The following is a 17,395-nucleotide window of genomic DNA, read 5'->3' as shown; positions in this document are numbered from 1 at the left end:
GGACGATAAATAAAGAGGAATCAAAGCCATCCTATTCGTTCCTCAGATATGTCCGGCCCCACCTTCATGGCTCCTCAGTTCACCAGCTGGCAGTCCATGATGCCGCCACGTGTGTCACCCCTAATCCTCACTATGTGGCCGTTAGAAAAATCACAAAGCCAGCCACAAGTATGAAGCAGAGAGCCAACAACACTAATATGACATCCCTATTTATATAAACCTCCTTTCAGAAGCCATACTGCAAGTCTGCAACTTATGGGGGTCGTCAATAGAGTACCAGTACAGTTCTCTTCTTGCTTTTCGTTCAAATAAATCTATCTTTTCTTTTAAATAAGTAAAAAAAAAAAAAAAAAAAAAAACTTCTTTTGCCGTGTTTTTTCTCCATTTTCAATCCTGTTTGTACCTATGGATGGACTTAACTATGTTTTCTCATGAATTAAAAACTCTGGGCGTTCTGTTTTGGTTTGTGGATGCAGCTGAGCTTGCATGGCTCAGGCTCAGGAGCTTCAGCACCGAGCTCAGCAATCTTTGGCAACAGCTTGAAGAAGGTGAACACAGGAGTCAGCCATGGAAGATTCTCTACTGTGACATTCAGAGCCATGGCTGCTGAAATAGATGAGTCAAAGCAGACTACCAGCGACACGTGGGCTGGTCTTGCCTAAGGCATCAGACGACCAACAGGACATCACAAAAGGGAATGGTGGACTCCCTCTTCCAAGCTCCAATGGGAGATGGAACTCATATTGCTGTTATGAACTCTTATGAGTACATAAGCAAGGGTCTACGCCAGTAAGAAGCATAAGATCCTTCCTTTTAAAGTTAAGTCTTCATGTTTCATGTCATCTTCATTATCTGATGATTTTAATGTTTTTGAATGATACAGCGACAATCTTGACAATTTCATGGATGGTTTTTATATTGCTCCAGCTTTCATGGATGAGCTTATTGTGCAAATCACTAAGAACTTCATGGCACTGATATTTATCATCCGCTACAATTTCCTTAATCATGCTTACCTGATTCGTTAATAATGCTTACGTGAGGTAATCATGTCACAGGTCTCCCTTATTTTGGGCATTGGGGAGGAAAAGGGCAGGGAATATCATTCCAATGCGAGGTTGTATTTGTGAAGATGGGTATAAAGTAAGTTCTCTTGGATTGCTCCCTAGAGAAAAGTGTCAAAATAATAATCCCCTGAATCTTGTACGGTTCGTTTTAGTCCCAAAATTCTTTTAAAATGGGAATTAATTTAATGTTTTTATTAACTCTGGGACTAAAATGAGCCCATGTAAATAGTTAGGGGACTGTTTTGGAACTTCACTCCATATTTCTATGTTAATGTTAAGCTAAACTATGTGATTCACAGCTCAATCATGATGAGTGCTGGAGAACTAGAGAGCGGAAATGCAGGAGAGCCTGCGAAATTCGTAAGATAGAGATATGGCGAAGCTGCCGCCATCATAAAGAAAGGAAAAATGTGCTATCTGTTCATCAATGACCTTGATGCAGGAGCAGGAAGGATGGGAGACACCACCCAATACACTATAAACAACCAAATGGTTAATGCCATCCTCACGAGCATTGCTGACAACCCCACCAATGTTCAGCTCCTGGGTCTATACAACAAGCAGGGGAATGCTCGAGTTCCTATCGTAGTCACCAGAAATGACTTCTCCACATTGTATGCCCCTCTTATTTGTAATGGCCGTATGGAGAAGTTCTATTGAGCGCCAACGAGAGATGATAGACTTGTTGTTTGCATGAGAATCTTCAGAACTGCCAATGATCCTATTGAAGATATTGTCAAGCTCGTTAATACTTTCCCTGGCCAGTCCATTGGTAAATCATGTTTATGTAAATTCCAAGGATTATGAAAGTATAAAAAATCTGATGATATTTGATTCTGAGATTTTGTTTTTGCAGATTTCTTTGGCGCACTCAGGGCATGAGTTTATGATAATGAAGTGAAGAAGTGGGTTGAAGAAGTTGGGGTTGAGATAGTTGGGAAGGTACTTGTAGATACTTGTGTAATTTTGTTGTGTGGGTACCATCTTAAGGGCTATTCCTTTTCCACCAACTGCTTAAATTAACATGGTTTCTCTCTAATAATTATATCGTGCATTAAAAATATTGAGGATTTCGTGAAATTATAAAACTACATGAAACAAAAGATCTGCTCAAGTGACTAAGATTGAAGGAGGATAACAACTAAAGATGAATTCAACGAAGTTTTCCCTTGAAAAAGAAAAGTAAGAGAGCCTCTTAACTTTATACCTGTCGGACATGTACAACTATACTTGGATGAAAGGAATTTTGATATCTTGATGGAAGGCATGATAGATAAATAAGCCATGTCTCCTTCAAAAATGATATTAAGCCAAAATACCTCTTGAGTGATGGAACTTTTTTTCTCTGGTTGATTAAATGGATTTAGAACTGAGCCACACTAAAACTTGAGATTCTATTTATATCATCATACATCTAACGATGATGGAGGGATTAATCGAGGGCTTTGTATCAGAGATTAGACTGACGAATATATGAATTGGATGATGATATTTATATTGATGGCTTTTAGAGATGTGCCCATGAGATGTGCTTCATCAATGTTGATTAATGGGTTAACATGAATTAATCTTGAAATAATTTTTCTTCTAATGTGGGTGGTTGACGAACAAATATAATGTCTGGATATTAATTTCTAATGAACATCTAGGCATGAATCATGATTATTGATAAAAAAATTGGAATAAATAAAAAGTTCTTTACTGTTGTCTTAAAGAAACTCAAGCTAGGGGATGAGTTGGGTGTGTAAAAAGTACTTTGTAATTTTTTTGAAATTATTCTCAACTCAAACTCACACACTAGGCACACAAAATTAAGTAAATTAAACAAGCACAAATACTTGAGTGTATTTGCATGAAGGCGAACAAGATGTATTTGTTATGCTAATATAAGAGTCTTTAAGCATTAAAAATTAGATAAATTATATGTACTCAACAAGATTAGCATACAAGCTCTTAAACAACTACAGCAACTTATAAATGTAACTAAACTAGTTGTGTATGAGTTTTTAACTAATAAGCACAATATTACTTAGCTAGGCAACAACGCAAACTACAATTCACTATATGCCAAAATGCTAAATTATTATTTTTCACGTCACAAAAAAAAATGTTGATTACAAAGTTAAATAATACTAAGTGCGAGAGTGTCAATTTAAGTACAACAAAAATGAACTACTCGACCACTATAACACGAGCAAATTGACATCAAATCGTGATGTTAGCATATAAATTATTAAACCAAGCCAATAATAGTACAACAAAGTAAATTTATACTAAAGCATCAGAACACACTGATTTATGTACTCAGATACAAAAATTGACATACTTCCACAACTAACTACATCCATTTTAGGATTCTAATACAATACTCCCTGTGGCAAAGAATTATCCTTCTTGATGGCGGAGAAGCCCTACAGACATGTTCCTACACCCAACCAACATAATTGGAACACCCATCCTTGTAGGTTAGACAAATTCAAAATCAAAATACAAAGTTTAATACCTTTCACACATTTTTAGCTTTGATGGTGAGCAAGACTATCACAAAATAGTCAAGGTCTACATAATCTCTTATATATAATTGACTATACATGATTGAAAAAAATAAAATGCAAAATAGATTACAACACTAATCAAAGAGACTGATAAAAAGAGATTACTAAAAAGAGTTTTGAAGAAGTTTCCAAAAACATATTTAATAGCTATAGCTTGAGAACTTACCATTTCCCTTTTTTTTTTTCCATATAATCACATATTTTTTTATATTATACTTAGTGCCACGATCACATCAAAAAACTTATGTATTAAAAATATTATTTCACTTTAAAAGGTTAATATAAGTGGTATTTTTATTTAAATATTTAGATGTCATGTAGGTAAGGACTAAAATTTAGGGGTTAAATATATTATACATAAAAATTGTGTTATGAGTGTAAATCCTTTATTAAGTTATAAGAAATAATTTATTAATGGTGACAAAAATCCATATCTAGATTTATTAGTTGGCTTAAAATTTTTTTTTTATCATTATATTATTAACACTTTAAAAAGTTATTTATAATCGAGCTTATTTAATTTAAATTGTTTGCACTAAAAACTTTATCGTGAGTTTCAAAAGAGGATCGAGAGAAAAAAAAAATACATATAATGTCTAATGATAGAAACAAAATCTTTTGATTTAAAAAAAAAAGTCAAACTAGATGTATAATGCAGGGATTTCCCCTAATAAGGCATGATGTATTTTAAGCTAGCTTGAGTTATGCCAATAGGGCATGGGCATGGGCCCTATGATTAAGTGCATCCAGCATGTGATACCAATGAGCACACTTAATTAAACTAGGTTCTTTATACTTCATAATATTAGATTAGAAGGGTAGGTATTCGATTGTTAAGGATCATGCGATCAATTTCACCAAAATAAATAAATAAATAACAAAAAAATTAAAAAAAAAACTAATAAAAAATGATTGAGGCTACGTTTAAATGTAAATATGAGAACAAATAAAATTCAAAAGGTACTGCTAAGTAAACGATTTATGGTATTACAACTTTATAAACAACCGAGAAAGATGCCTAAACCATCTTATAATATTACAAGAGATCTATGCTATATACAGAAGACGGTGCTCTTAAGCTCTAGAATGATGAGCTAGAGGCTTAGGACTTCAAAGTCACAAAAGAGATTTTCTAAAGTTTTACTCACAATGCTTGTAGAAGCATCTACACTAACTATTGAGTTCAAGACTAACAACAAAATAAGTTAAAATGGATTGTTCTTTCCTCCATCGAGATTATGCCTACTATAAGACTTATATTTTTACCCATGAGAGATTGTGAAGCTCAATGAATTGTCATATATCATGTATGTTAAGGAATATCAATAGACCAACAAAAGCCATTTCTAAAAGTAATGACTTCTAAACTTTATATGATGCAAGATGACTGACATACAAGGTGTAATGCATTACGTTCACGATGCAGTAATTTTAGTACAACTTATCCAGATATTTCTTTTGCTAGATCTAGCTATATGTTGAAAAGAGACGATCCAACAATCAATCCACTGTTAAGCCAATCGTGAACTATAAATTTTTACATGAGAGCACGCAAGAGATGAAAGAGCGCTAAAAAAAAAATAGTTGTGGGCTATTCAATTTTAAATAGTGTAAATGAGAGAGGGTTGTCCTTCTTATGCGTCCTAATACATTTTCTTTAAAAAATAAGATCTGACTATAATCTCTATAAATTTCTTATAACTAGAATTGCAAACAAAATTTTAGAAGCATCTAAAGAGCTCAAACTGAAGAGGGAACGAAATCACCTTCCAGTCTTCTATCAATATTAATGTGACCTGGTGACCAAACTGAACTCTAGCTAAATACGATTGGGATAGCATGAACTCCGAGCTTAACCTGGCTGGTAGGAGGTCAAGCATTCTTAGCGTAAGAAGGCGTTCTACTTGCTTACCATGCTAGTCGAGAGGCGGAGATCCAACTAACCCCAAAACTCTATTAGAAAATGTTGGCACCTTCGTTGATCAACACTAATGCCCTGGTTTTTTTTTTTTTTTCTTTCGTTCTGTGAATCAATCATTAGACTTTTCTAAGTGGCTTCCCTTCTTCACATGAGCTAACTGATCGAGAAAATATCACCCAAAGATGTTTTTACGAAAGCCACTTCCAAAATGCTAAGATCCCTTCCTCAAACTAACTTTAGGAAGCTTTTTAGAAAGAGCCGATAAATTATAGAACTAGACAGCTCGAGCAGATCGGCTGTGTTACCTGTCATTGACAAGCTGGAGACAGCCTATATCTCCACCAATGTGATCCCCATTATAGATGGACAAATCTATTTAGAAACAAAGCTCTTTTATCGTGAAATTAGACTTGCTATAACCGTTGGCTTATGTGTCGGTCTGGGATAATGAATGCAATTAGGTAAAGTCCTCCTGAGGGTATACATAATAGGTATACTAAATCTTTTCTTTGGAGAGAGGAGTCTCGACAATCCAAGAGTCAATAGACTTCGAGGATGAATGTGAAGCCCGCAAACCCACTTCCTGCTAGGGGTCTCCTTAAAGTTCTCCTCTCAAACTACCTCTCGAGCCCCTCATCTTTTTTTCCAAATGCTTTCCTTAGCCATCTAGTTGTCCGGTCAGTAGGTCAGTCCGCTAATGCTAGCCACTAGAGAGTGTTTTTTCAATTTTTTTAAATTTTCTTTTTTTTGTTATGGAAATCCTGAATCGACGCGAATTTAATTCGTTTAGGGTCCGTTTCATATTATATCATAATGGTTTTTCTTATAGATAAATAAAAGTGAAAACTGGAATAGCTACGGTAGTGGCTCGACTGAAATGAGAGGAAAAAAGAATAAAAGTAATAGTGACCTAACGTGTTAACAGGCCTATAAATATACTTTTTGTAATATTAGACTATGCCATGACCCTTATTACAAGTCCTCTTCAAAATATAATTGTTTTATAATATTATAAGTCAGAAAAACCAGAAAGGAATGTCCTTAACCCTACCAAAAAGCTAGCACTGTATGCGAATGCATATAAAAGAAAAGAAATAAAAAACACTAGATGCAACATCATTGTTTTTAGAGTTCCTAATAAACTCGCCTAACACTTGAACTGTACTCTCTTGCACGTTTTGCCCTTTTCCTCAATATTGCTTCGCTAGGAACATCTACTTTCTTATTGGCTGATAACTACCTCTGGGTTTGCATTTCAAGTAGATTTAATGGGCTTAAGCTTAATAAACAAACGAGCTTTCTTCATTAGATCCGAGATCAAAAGAGGACTGAGAGGTGCAACATAAATTCAATCTCGAAGGGAATCAATTCACTCTCCATAGAGTTAAACATTCAATGCTAAGAAAGCAAAGGCAATATATCTTAGTGCAAGAGCGGAATAGAAAAACTTTATAGAAAATGGAATAGTTAAAAAAAAAAAAAAACTAAATATAGTTAGCCTCAAACTTATCCATAGAAAAGGGTACTGCTAACCAAGAGCAAATGGATGGAAATTCAGATATCCCTTTCTTATTATCCATAGAAGTAATTCAATGTAGCGCCTTATCCAACATAAACTTCTACTCAAATCCCATAACCGAATAACTCTCTTGAATAAATGGAAATTTTCTTGATAAGACCTCTTCCATTGTAGCCAATATCTTATAATGAGTAGAATTACAACTTAAAATTGATCTCCTACACTGAGAAGGTCAGAGAAGTTACTCAATCAAAAGTCCAACTATTGGAACCTTTTCAAAAGAAAAAAAAAAATCTTCTTTCAAACCCCCTAGAGTCAAATTTTCGTTCTGTCATTTATTGCGGAAGAGAGCTTCCCGAATCGACCAACCGCCACTCAACTCGTTTCTAGCTCTTTCTAAATTTCTCTTCGACTATCTCAGTTTTCTCAAGTAATTGTCGGGTTGAAGCTTCTTTTCTTCCATGTGGTTTGTGGTATCCAACACAGAGTGTAAGCTTGAATCCTCACTTTAGGGAATGGAATAACCTTGGTCCCACTCTACTCTATGACTCTACTATACGTCATTTTGCTGGTCACGTGTGAGGATGAGCATGCCTTTGAACTAGAAGTAGTGTCATTGTGTAACCCAAACCTTCAAACAAGGACTAGAAAGAGTGAAATTAGAAGAAGAAGCTTTGAAAGAAGACATTTCCTCCAAGAGTTTCTTATTTCACAAACAAAAGCCTTTAACCATAGATGCTTTCTACAAGCTTGGCTCTTTCAGGTATCTAGCTTACGGAAAGCCTGGACCAAGGACTGTTCTTGCCTCTCTATAGAGGAACTAGCAGTTTCATGCTTGCCCATCTACTAATGAACCCAAAAAGGAAAAACCAGATGCTAATCTTTTTCGCTTAGAGATGAAAAAATTCTTTCTAAGCCATAGATCATTCGCTTGACCGTTGCTTGGATGGTCACTCATGTAGGTATTATCTATGTTTTTCTCTAAGATAATCTAGTTCTAGTTGACTCTGTGGGCTTCAAAAAATACTTGTGGCACTACAATAAAGAATGGATTGTAATTAATTAATCCGATATGAAAATTTTTATTCTAGGTATATTGTTCCCAAATAATGTAGCTCCATATAATATTTACTTTAAGGATTAAGATTTGCCAGAAAAGCAACCATCAAAGTTAATTACATCCATATTGGATCAAAAAACACTCTCAATCAAGAAGCTCATATTTGTGATTAAATTTACATAAAACTAGTAAGTTTTTTCAAATGAAAACTCTCATGGATCCTATAGAAGCTCAATAGAGGATAAATGTATAGAAAATTTCAGAATATGAGGAAGGCTTAAAGGCATCATAATGGACATTAAAGGACTTATAATAGTATACAGCGAAACTTATCTAAAAAGAGAGATTATTAGATGTGGGAACAAGGTGACTAACCTATAAGAGGTCTGATGGCCTCGCGTCAAGATTTAATATCTTATTATTCTGGGTCACCAGATCCTAATTATTATTTAATTATGAGTTGCATTCTCTAAATGAAGCTTGTATAATAAAGGTGTGGACTAAATTCTAGGCAGACAAATGAGACTTATACCTTACTCTCTTATGAGGGAGAGGATCAAACTAAACTTATGATATCACATATAAAGCTATATGATGAAGCTAACAAGGCTGCCTAAGTTAAAAAATAAATAAATTTCTTATTTCTAAGGCAAAGCGGATAAAAGATATGTACAATAGGATGTGTTGCTTGATCACATGAAAGCAATAGTCATGAATCTTTCCTAAATATGGTAGAATGAAAATGGAAGAAATGAAGATAAGATTTGCATCTTGAATGCATATGATCAATATGACTAGAGAAGTCCTCAATGTGGTTGAGAGGGTGTAGAGGATATAAAGATGCGATTTATAACTTGATTGTCTATGATATTGAGGCCCAAATATCTCAATATAGTTGAGAAGATACAAAATATATGAAGATGAGATTTACAACTTAATCTAATCAAGTGACTTAAATTTATCCCCAATATAGATATGAAAAAACAGAAGTTACAAGTTGATCAATACAACAGGATTGTGTAACATTAGTTTTAGTTTTAAGAATGCTTTAAAAATTTTAATAATCAAAATGTAATATACAAGTGATGAAGCTGCTGTTGTTGAGAAATGTTATTTAGGTTCATTTTAATAACTGATAAAATTGAGATATGTTATGAAAGCATCACAACACAACACCTCCCCTGTGAATATAGAGCCAGCCAATCATTAATGTTTGCAGGAACTTTTTATGACATTTTTGGTAGTCAGAAATAGTTCAGATATCAAGACTTACATGTAATTACATATATCGTTAATCGTATTTCAGTTAGCACTATAGTTGCAATGGATATTTAGGAGTGATCAGTTCCAAGAATAGAGCATCCAATTTGGAGCATTGTTGAATCATTTTAGGAAGTAGGGTCCCGTATTCTTCGCGAGTACATACAACCTAGTAAAGAACCTAATCTCGTGGAAAGGATGACTGAAAAAAAGACAGAGATTAATGAAATCCCTCGGAAGGAACTCTGAGTATTATATTTATAGTTAGTAGCCTGAGAAATAGGTTCCTCTAAGATTTCTCTGAATACAGGTTTTTAGAAGAAAAATTCTTCGAGAGCTGGAACTAGAGACAGACATTGAGAGAGAAAAGATCAAAACATTTAACAAAACATGCTATTTAAGAATTATTGGCTTCATTTGTAATAAATTTGTAATAATTTTTTAATCAAGAAAAACAAACAACAAAAAAATGATGTTCATTTTCTCAACTTTTAATAAAAATTTCTTAGAAAAACTTAAAATGCCTAATAGAAAATCTGTTTAGAAAATAGATTTCGATAGTAAAGCTAAAAAAACTAAAAAAGTCCCGAACAAGGCCAAAGGGTGCATTTGGATGATGGTATATGTAACTAAAAGTGATAGAATTCGTAGAAATTATTTGGGGAGGAAAATTGCTTGATTTATTATTCACATGTAGGGTGTTTATAAATATATATATATATATATATATATATATATATATATTGAAAGCCCAAAGAGACAAATATATTAAGTAGAGAGAAAAATACAGATACAAAATGTGGGAGGACCCAAACATGGCTCTCTGCCCACAAAAAAACCACAAATGGTTCGAAAACTAGAAAAAAATAGAAAAATATATTAGATACTTAAATAAAAAACCTAACAATGTCAAAATACATAGTATCAGGTGGCTAGAGAGCGACCCAATTTGGTCTTGCCTCTGCCTCTAGTTTTAGGAAAGGAGCAAGTTAGTAAGCTAGTAAGATGATTGTGAGATGACGGATGGGAGACGACGAAAAAGGAGTGAAGCTGAGACATTCAACGTCGGGAATGGCCGTCCGGCGAAACCCTAGCAGAGCCCACTGCCGACTTCATTCCTATTATAATATATATATTTGAGCCCATTACCTGTGGGATAGTCCTCTCCCACAGGTGTCATGTTTGAGCTCTCAAGTTGCCTCTACACCGGATACTTCCTGAAGAAGTGAAACTACGATGCACTCCTGATTATCAGTCTGAACACTATCATTTGTAAGTAATATTCCATCAATATTGTTTTCTATAGGGTTTGAAGGTGTCAACATCACATCACTCGCAATAACAGTAACAACAGTGTCATAGGGGGGTCCTCAGGGGCAACAGACATTTCCTATCTGGTAGCATCATCCCCAGACGTAACTAAAATGTCCAGAGCAATAGGGTTAGACTTATCCTTATTCACTTGAACCTTAGTTTTCAAATTAGGATGAAGCTTGTAGCATTTATCAAGGAAATGACCAAACTTCTTACAATGGGTACAATATGGGGGTCTGTGTTCCAAGACGATTTGTTGTCTATATCCATTGTGAGTTGTGGCCAACCAGACTTCAATAACATCCGATAAAGTAATATCTCTTTCTATAAGTATTCTGACCACCGAGGGTCTGGTTAGGTTGAAAGTAGGCAGATCTAGCTTCAAAGAATCCCCAAAGATGACCCCAATAGAGTAGAGAACCTGATGGTGAAAAAAAATGCAGTTTGAGACCAGGTAAATTAAACCATACTGGTACAGTGGGAATTTCATGATTTGGGTCAAAATTAGAAGACCACTTGAGCAACTTCATAACTTTTCCTGCGATATTAAGATATTTCTTGGAGAAAATTTTGGTTTAATCTTCAGCCATTATTAGTTGGATCAACACATGCCTTCCATCCATAAATCTCACCTTCCACTTGTCTGCTGGCTTAAGATCATCTACGCTCTTTCTGATAACCTCCATAGGTGAGTTTCCTCACTGAATTTTTCAAATGAGAGTCAAATTGAATTTTTCTGTCAGGGTAAGAATTTATGAGTCAGAGAAAAAAATTGTTGTTTTCTCACATTTTCTACTTCCCTTCTTAACAAAAAGACAATCATCTATGTCATCGCGACATTCTTTATAGTTTGAGGGGAATACCACCGCAGACTCCACCTGAAGGTTTCCCACCATGTGGGCAAAAAAGTCTTTGTCGGTTCAGTAAAAGAAGAAGAAAGCGCCATCATAACAACCAACTGTCACTTGTAGCAAAAAATTTGTGTCGGGCTGGAGAGAAAGACGCAGAAACAAAACAGAAGATCGGGCCGGAGAAGCACTGGCGCAGACAGCGGAGCTGGACACCGACGCAGAAGCCGCACAGATTGCAGCTCGACGAGGTCGACGCTCGACGTAGAAGCTCACGTCGTTGTCGACGATCGCCGAAAACCGAAACGATCCTCTGCCGACATGTTAGTGCTAGCGGCAAAGGCGGAGACTTCTTCCTTTGGTCGAACCCTAAGACGCGCCACGAGATCGACGTCTTGCCCTAGTCGTTCGAAGGAAGGGAGGATGCGAGTAGCTTCGTGCGTGAAGGTGGAGAATCGATTGAGCCTTAAAGCGAAGAACCAGCCCAACAAACCCTAGTCGAGCGGCTCTGATGCGGGTGTCACAACAGGAAGGAGGAAAAGAAGAGAGGTTGCGTCTATATATATATATATATATAAATTAAAAAAAAAGAATGGGTAGAGGCTATTATACGAGTCTCCAACCACCCGTAATGTGTCTAACAATTCGAGTACCACCCCCTTGGTGCCAACTACGCCAGAATATATTAAAAAAAAGAAATGAGTAGAGGCTATTATACGAGTCTCCAACCACCCCTAATGTGTCTAACAATTCAAGTATCACCCCCTTAGGGCCAACTATGCCAGAGGAAATTTGAACCCCCAACCTGAGGGGTTTTATAACTATGGATGTCAACCAATAGGTTGGGATACACGTATGTATATAAGGAAACCAATCAGCTGTAATTTACAAACTTAAAAGATGTACCTAACTTATATTTGGAAAGTAAATATTCTGATACAAAAATTACAAAAAGCATAAATAGGAAGTATATAAAGATAATTAATAAGTTTCCAAAAATATCTCACAATCCAATCTTAGGAGACTGAAGGGGACGATTAGTCCACCAATTACGCTTCCATATTTTCCACACTCCTCAAACTGGCTCGTATATGTTGTACAGACAAAGTTTGGTATTGAACTCTGAGAATGTAATTAAAGAAAAAGCTTAGATAAAAACATCAACTTGTTGGCGTGTTGGGATGTAGTTTAGCTGTATAATTCCACCATTAACCTTTTTTAAAAAAAAATTGTCTATTGGTTTCAATATGCTTGATTCTGTCATGATGCACAAGATTCTTGGAAATACTTATAGCTAGTTGACTGCCACAAAACTTCTATATAGGCTTATTGGAGGCATACCCCAATGCCCTTAACAATTTCTGATTCCAAATCTCTTCATAGATTCACAAGGTGAGTGCCCTATACTCAGATTCTGTAATACTTCTAAAAACAACTGTTTGATTCTTACTTCTCCATGTAACAACAATTTCTCCATGCATGATAGCAGTAATCTGTGATGGACCTTCTGTCAGTGACTTCCGAGCCCAACTAGTATCATTGTAGACTTCCATCTCTCTGTTTCTAACTTTCTCAAAAGTTAAACCATAATTAAGAGTCTCCTTGTGGAACCTCAGAATCATGTACACCATCTTTAAATCTTCTTCATCTGGGTTTTCATGTGCCGGTCACATTGCTGACAAAATATGCAATATTTAGTGTAGTATGTGATGGACTGATAGGTAGATGAGTTTTTCTACTAATCTTTGATATCTTCCCTTATCCGCATATATTCTTTATTCTCCTTTTTTAGACTTCTTGTTGGGATTCATTGAAGTATCAATAAGTTAACATCCAATTAGTCATGTCTCATTTAAAAGATCTAGGATATATTTTCTATCTGATATAATGATGCCTTTTTTGAACCCAACTCCCTTAATGCCAAAAAAATATCTCATGATTCCAAGTTCCTTGATTTCAAATTCAATGATAAACACTTCTTTGATCTTGAGAATTTCCTTTTCATATTCACCAGTAAAAATCATATCATTCGTATATATTATCAGTATAGCAATTTTACCTTCAGGAATGTGTTTTGTGAACAGAGTATGATCAGCTAGATCATGAGAATATCCATTAGATTTCATAGTTGTAGCAAATATTTCACACCACACCATTAATGATTGCTTAAGCCTGTAGAGAGACTTTCTGAGTTTTCATACTAGGTGTTTGTTGGAATCATCCTCAAATTCTAGTGATATTCTCATATACACTTCTTCCAGATTCCCATTCAGAAGGGTGTTTTTTATGTCAATTTGATGCAGTTCTCACTCCTTTTTAATTACTACTGAAAGGAAAATTTTGGAAGTCTTCAGTTTGACAACTGATCAAAAGTTTCCAGATAGTCAAATCACATAGGCTTAAGTGAAACATTTCACAACAAGTCTAACTTTGAAACTCTCAATGTCCCTATTAGCTTTGTATTTGATAATGAATAGCCATTTACATCTAGCTGACTTCTTATCATGAGAGAGTTTAGTAAAAATCCATCTGTCATTATGTTTTAGTGCTTGAATCTCCTCTTCAATTGCTTTCTTTCATTCTAGATTTTCAAAGGTTTCATGAATGGACATAGGTATTTGCACATTATCAAGATTAAATATAAATAATCTATAGGCTGAGGATAGCTTCCTATAAGCTACATACTCCTGAATTAGATATCTAGTACATCCTTTCTTGTCATCGGCACCATAAGAAAAAAAAAGATAACTCATGAGTACTAGACTCATCTCCCAATTCAATGAAAAAAGTCGACTTCGATTTTGATTGGAACAGTGCAATATATGTGAGTTGTCTTCCACATTCTCAAGATTTTCTTCCTCCTTATGTACACATACAGTTCTTTATTATGGAATTTAAATTTGTTTTTTTGGATATTCGCAACAAGGATCAAAAGGGTATGTGGAAGAGATGGAAGAGGTAGGTTGTGAGGCCATATAAATGTGACGTCCATGGAAAAAAGTGTGAAGTCCATGGAAATCTAGTATTTTCTAGTAACATGAAAGTACCACTTACAACCCTTTTTGTTGGATAAAAATATACGTGATAGATTTAGGATCAAAACTTGTGTGATTTGGGAAATATATGTGAACAAAGGATACACACTCAAAGATTTTAAATGAAGTAGCAGCATAAAAAGCTCTGATGTGGGGGATATGTAGGGTCTGTTTGGGGCAGCTTAAAACAGCGGGCGACGTTTCCAAAACGCCGCCCTACTGTTTGTTTCATGCGTTTTGATCGCGTTTTTGAAAACTCTGTTCTTATTTTGTGAATAACATCGTCCACAGGCAGCGTTCCTTGGTCGCGTTTAGTCCCCAATTTACTCTGCTACCCCTGGAATGGCGATCGAACCTCCTGCCTTCTTCCTTCGTTCGTGATCGATCGAATCTCCAGCAACTGTGGGCTGCGGCAGAGAGGCGCGACATCGGTGCGGTGGATCGCACGGCGTTGAGCGAAGACAGAGATCGCGAGAGGCTCCCGACTCTCTCGGTTTTACCCGAAACCATCGCCATCGTGATTAATCTTCCCGATACGATGGCAATTAGAGCTAGCTGAGAATGCAGCAAAGGAATCGCAGCGTACAAAGATCTACGAACCATCTTTCTCCTTCTTCCGCTCCGCTCCGCTCCTACTGGAATCCATGGAGTAAGGTAACCTCTGTCTTTCTTCATTCCACCCACCTTCATGCGATTCAACTTCTCAAAATTTCCTAAATCAGCCTTCCAACGGAATGTTCTAAATCCTGGACTCAGGCAAAAAAGAGGAGAAACGAGAATTAAATATGTCATTTTTACTGTTTGACAGGATTTAGGTAAATTTCTGCTTAAATTACTAAATTGTTCTTAAATTCCACTCAAATTCTGCTACCTAGCATCCCCTAGGTTGTTCTTCATGCTCCGAGCACCGTAATCTCTACTCTCTTTCACGTTTCTTCAATTTCTTGAACAACAACAGAAGATTCTTCTATAACCTTAATCATAATCCTTCATTCCACTCTGTCGTTTTTTACATTGACATTTGACAACGGAAGTGGATATGTATATTTTCATTCATGCGTTTATTTTCAAGCCTATTTAATTTTTTTTTACTGATATGAAGTCATTTTTTGCTTCTTAAGTATCAAATATATTGCTATAACATTTCTGTTGCAAATAATATTAATGCACAGGGGCAAAATGGTCATTTATCCATAAACAGCTGCAAATCAGTCGTTTTCTAAACACACAAACCAAACGGTCAGTCAGATTATCCGGATCAGCTGGTCATCAGCAGATTATCAGGATAAGTTGCTTATCAGCATAAACTGGATAAGCTGCTTATCAACATAAGCTGGATAAACTGCAGCTGCCCCAAACAGACCCGTAATCATCAAAACATAAAATGGTCTTTTGAAGTTAAGTACCTAACCAAACATTCAATTGATAAAGTATGTTGCAGTAAGAACTACTTCATCCAAAAAATATTTTGTAGCTTGATAATAAATCATAATTGAGTGAGATACATCAAGAAAAATATATGTTATTTCTCTCAAATATCTTATTTTATTGTAAGGTATCAATACATGAACTCACATAAATGATTCTAATTTTTGAAAAATGAACTCCAATGATTAAGTTGAGATATTTCTTTGCATTATCATTTTTGAGAAATTTAATAATTCTCTTCTTCTCGATAATGGATTTAAACATCACTGCAACATGTGAACATTTCCACACTCGTCTTAAATATATTCAATTGTAACCAATACTTTATCAAGGTGTTGAAGTATTGGGTAGCACTTAGTTCTCCTTGACGAAGATCATGAAGTTTGATTTCAATCTCAAACAACCCTACAATATTCTCAATGTTGGAATATGTTTCTCTTGCAACTTCCTAGTTTATTTTGAAGATTTTGTAAAGAAAAAATTTCTACCACTTCAGTGATCATGAAATTGACTAGCCACGACATAGCCATATAGTATGGATTCTTTCATCTGTGATGGTTGTGGTCAGTGATCTTAGAACTGTAATCTCCCGTGAGATGTTCCGCTTTCCCTTTACCACAAATATACATAAATATGAATTGGGACCATTGAAGGAAATTATGACCATTAAGTTTATGATTAGTGTAAAAATTAGAGAGTTCAGGGCTTGTCTGGACAGAATCCTTGATCTATAATTCAGAACTAACGTCCAGAGTAGAACTTGGCATCTTCATCCCATACTTGGTCATACCTAAACGTATTTAGAGTTGCTTCTAGTTGTTGGACTGAAGTTAACTGTAGTTGCTTGTTGTGACGATTCTGCTACTTGGGGGAAGGGGAAACGAATAATCAAGGAATAGGAATGGAGGGGTCAGGTAAATGGAAGAGATGAAGCGAAAAGGTCAAGAAGCCGAAGAGAGGAAGAAGGAACAAAAAATCAAACAGGAAGGAAGATGAGTTAAGGAATCGGGAAACCGAAGGTTATTATTGCCCTATAAAACGGATGTGTTTGAGGGATGCAAAGGTGAGATCAACTTACCTGGTGTGCGGCGAGGCCAGCGTTGGTGTCGTGTGATCGATCGAAGGAAAGGAGGGGGACTAGTACAAGCAGAATCGCGCAAAAGAATGTTCACGGGCTTAGGACAGCGATAGTGTCGACGGTTTGCAATGTTGTCGAGCCACGACGTTGACCGGGAGGGAGAAGAAGCCACGTGCGATTGAAAAAGAAGCTCTCAGGGGGAAGGAAGGAGAGACAGAGTCGCGTGGGATAGGATTTGATCGAGGTAACATTTATTAAAATGATTTAATATTAAAAATTAATAATAATAATAATAATAAATGTATATATA

The 17,395-nt window shown here is 35.7% G+C and overlaps 1 protein-coding gene and 1 pseudogene across 2 annotated transcripts in view; one reads left to right on the top strand and one right to left on the bottom strand.

Moving 5' to 3' along the window:
* The first annotated feature begins 255 nt into the window (after positions 1–255).
* LOC110018276 lies at positions 256–2,090 on the top strand (annotated as a pseudogene).
* The window catches only part of LOC110018198, a 23,293-nt gene continuing 6,473 nt past the window's right edge, over positions 576–17,395 (bottom strand). Inside the window, exon 5 of one of the 2 annotated variants that reach the window (XM_020715436.1) lies at positions 576–746. The gene's annotated coding sequence lies outside the window, so the exon portion shown is untranslated. Of the gene's footprint in view, positions 747–3,274; positions 3,493–17,395 lie in introns of those variants that run through there. The other variant, XM_020715435.1, reaches the window with a different exon arrangement.

The sequence above is a fragment of the Phalaenopsis equestris genome, unplaced genomic scaffold (genome assembly GCF_001263595.1).
Source record: "Phalaenopsis equestris unplaced genomic scaffold, ASM126359v1 Scaffold000006, whole genome shotgun sequence".
NCBI lineage: Eukaryota > Viridiplantae > Streptophyta > Magnoliopsida > Asparagales > Orchidaceae > Phalaenopsis > Phalaenopsis equestris.
The sequence above is the reverse complement of the archived record's forward strand: the minus strand, read 5'-3'. Positions and strand labels throughout refer to the sequence as shown.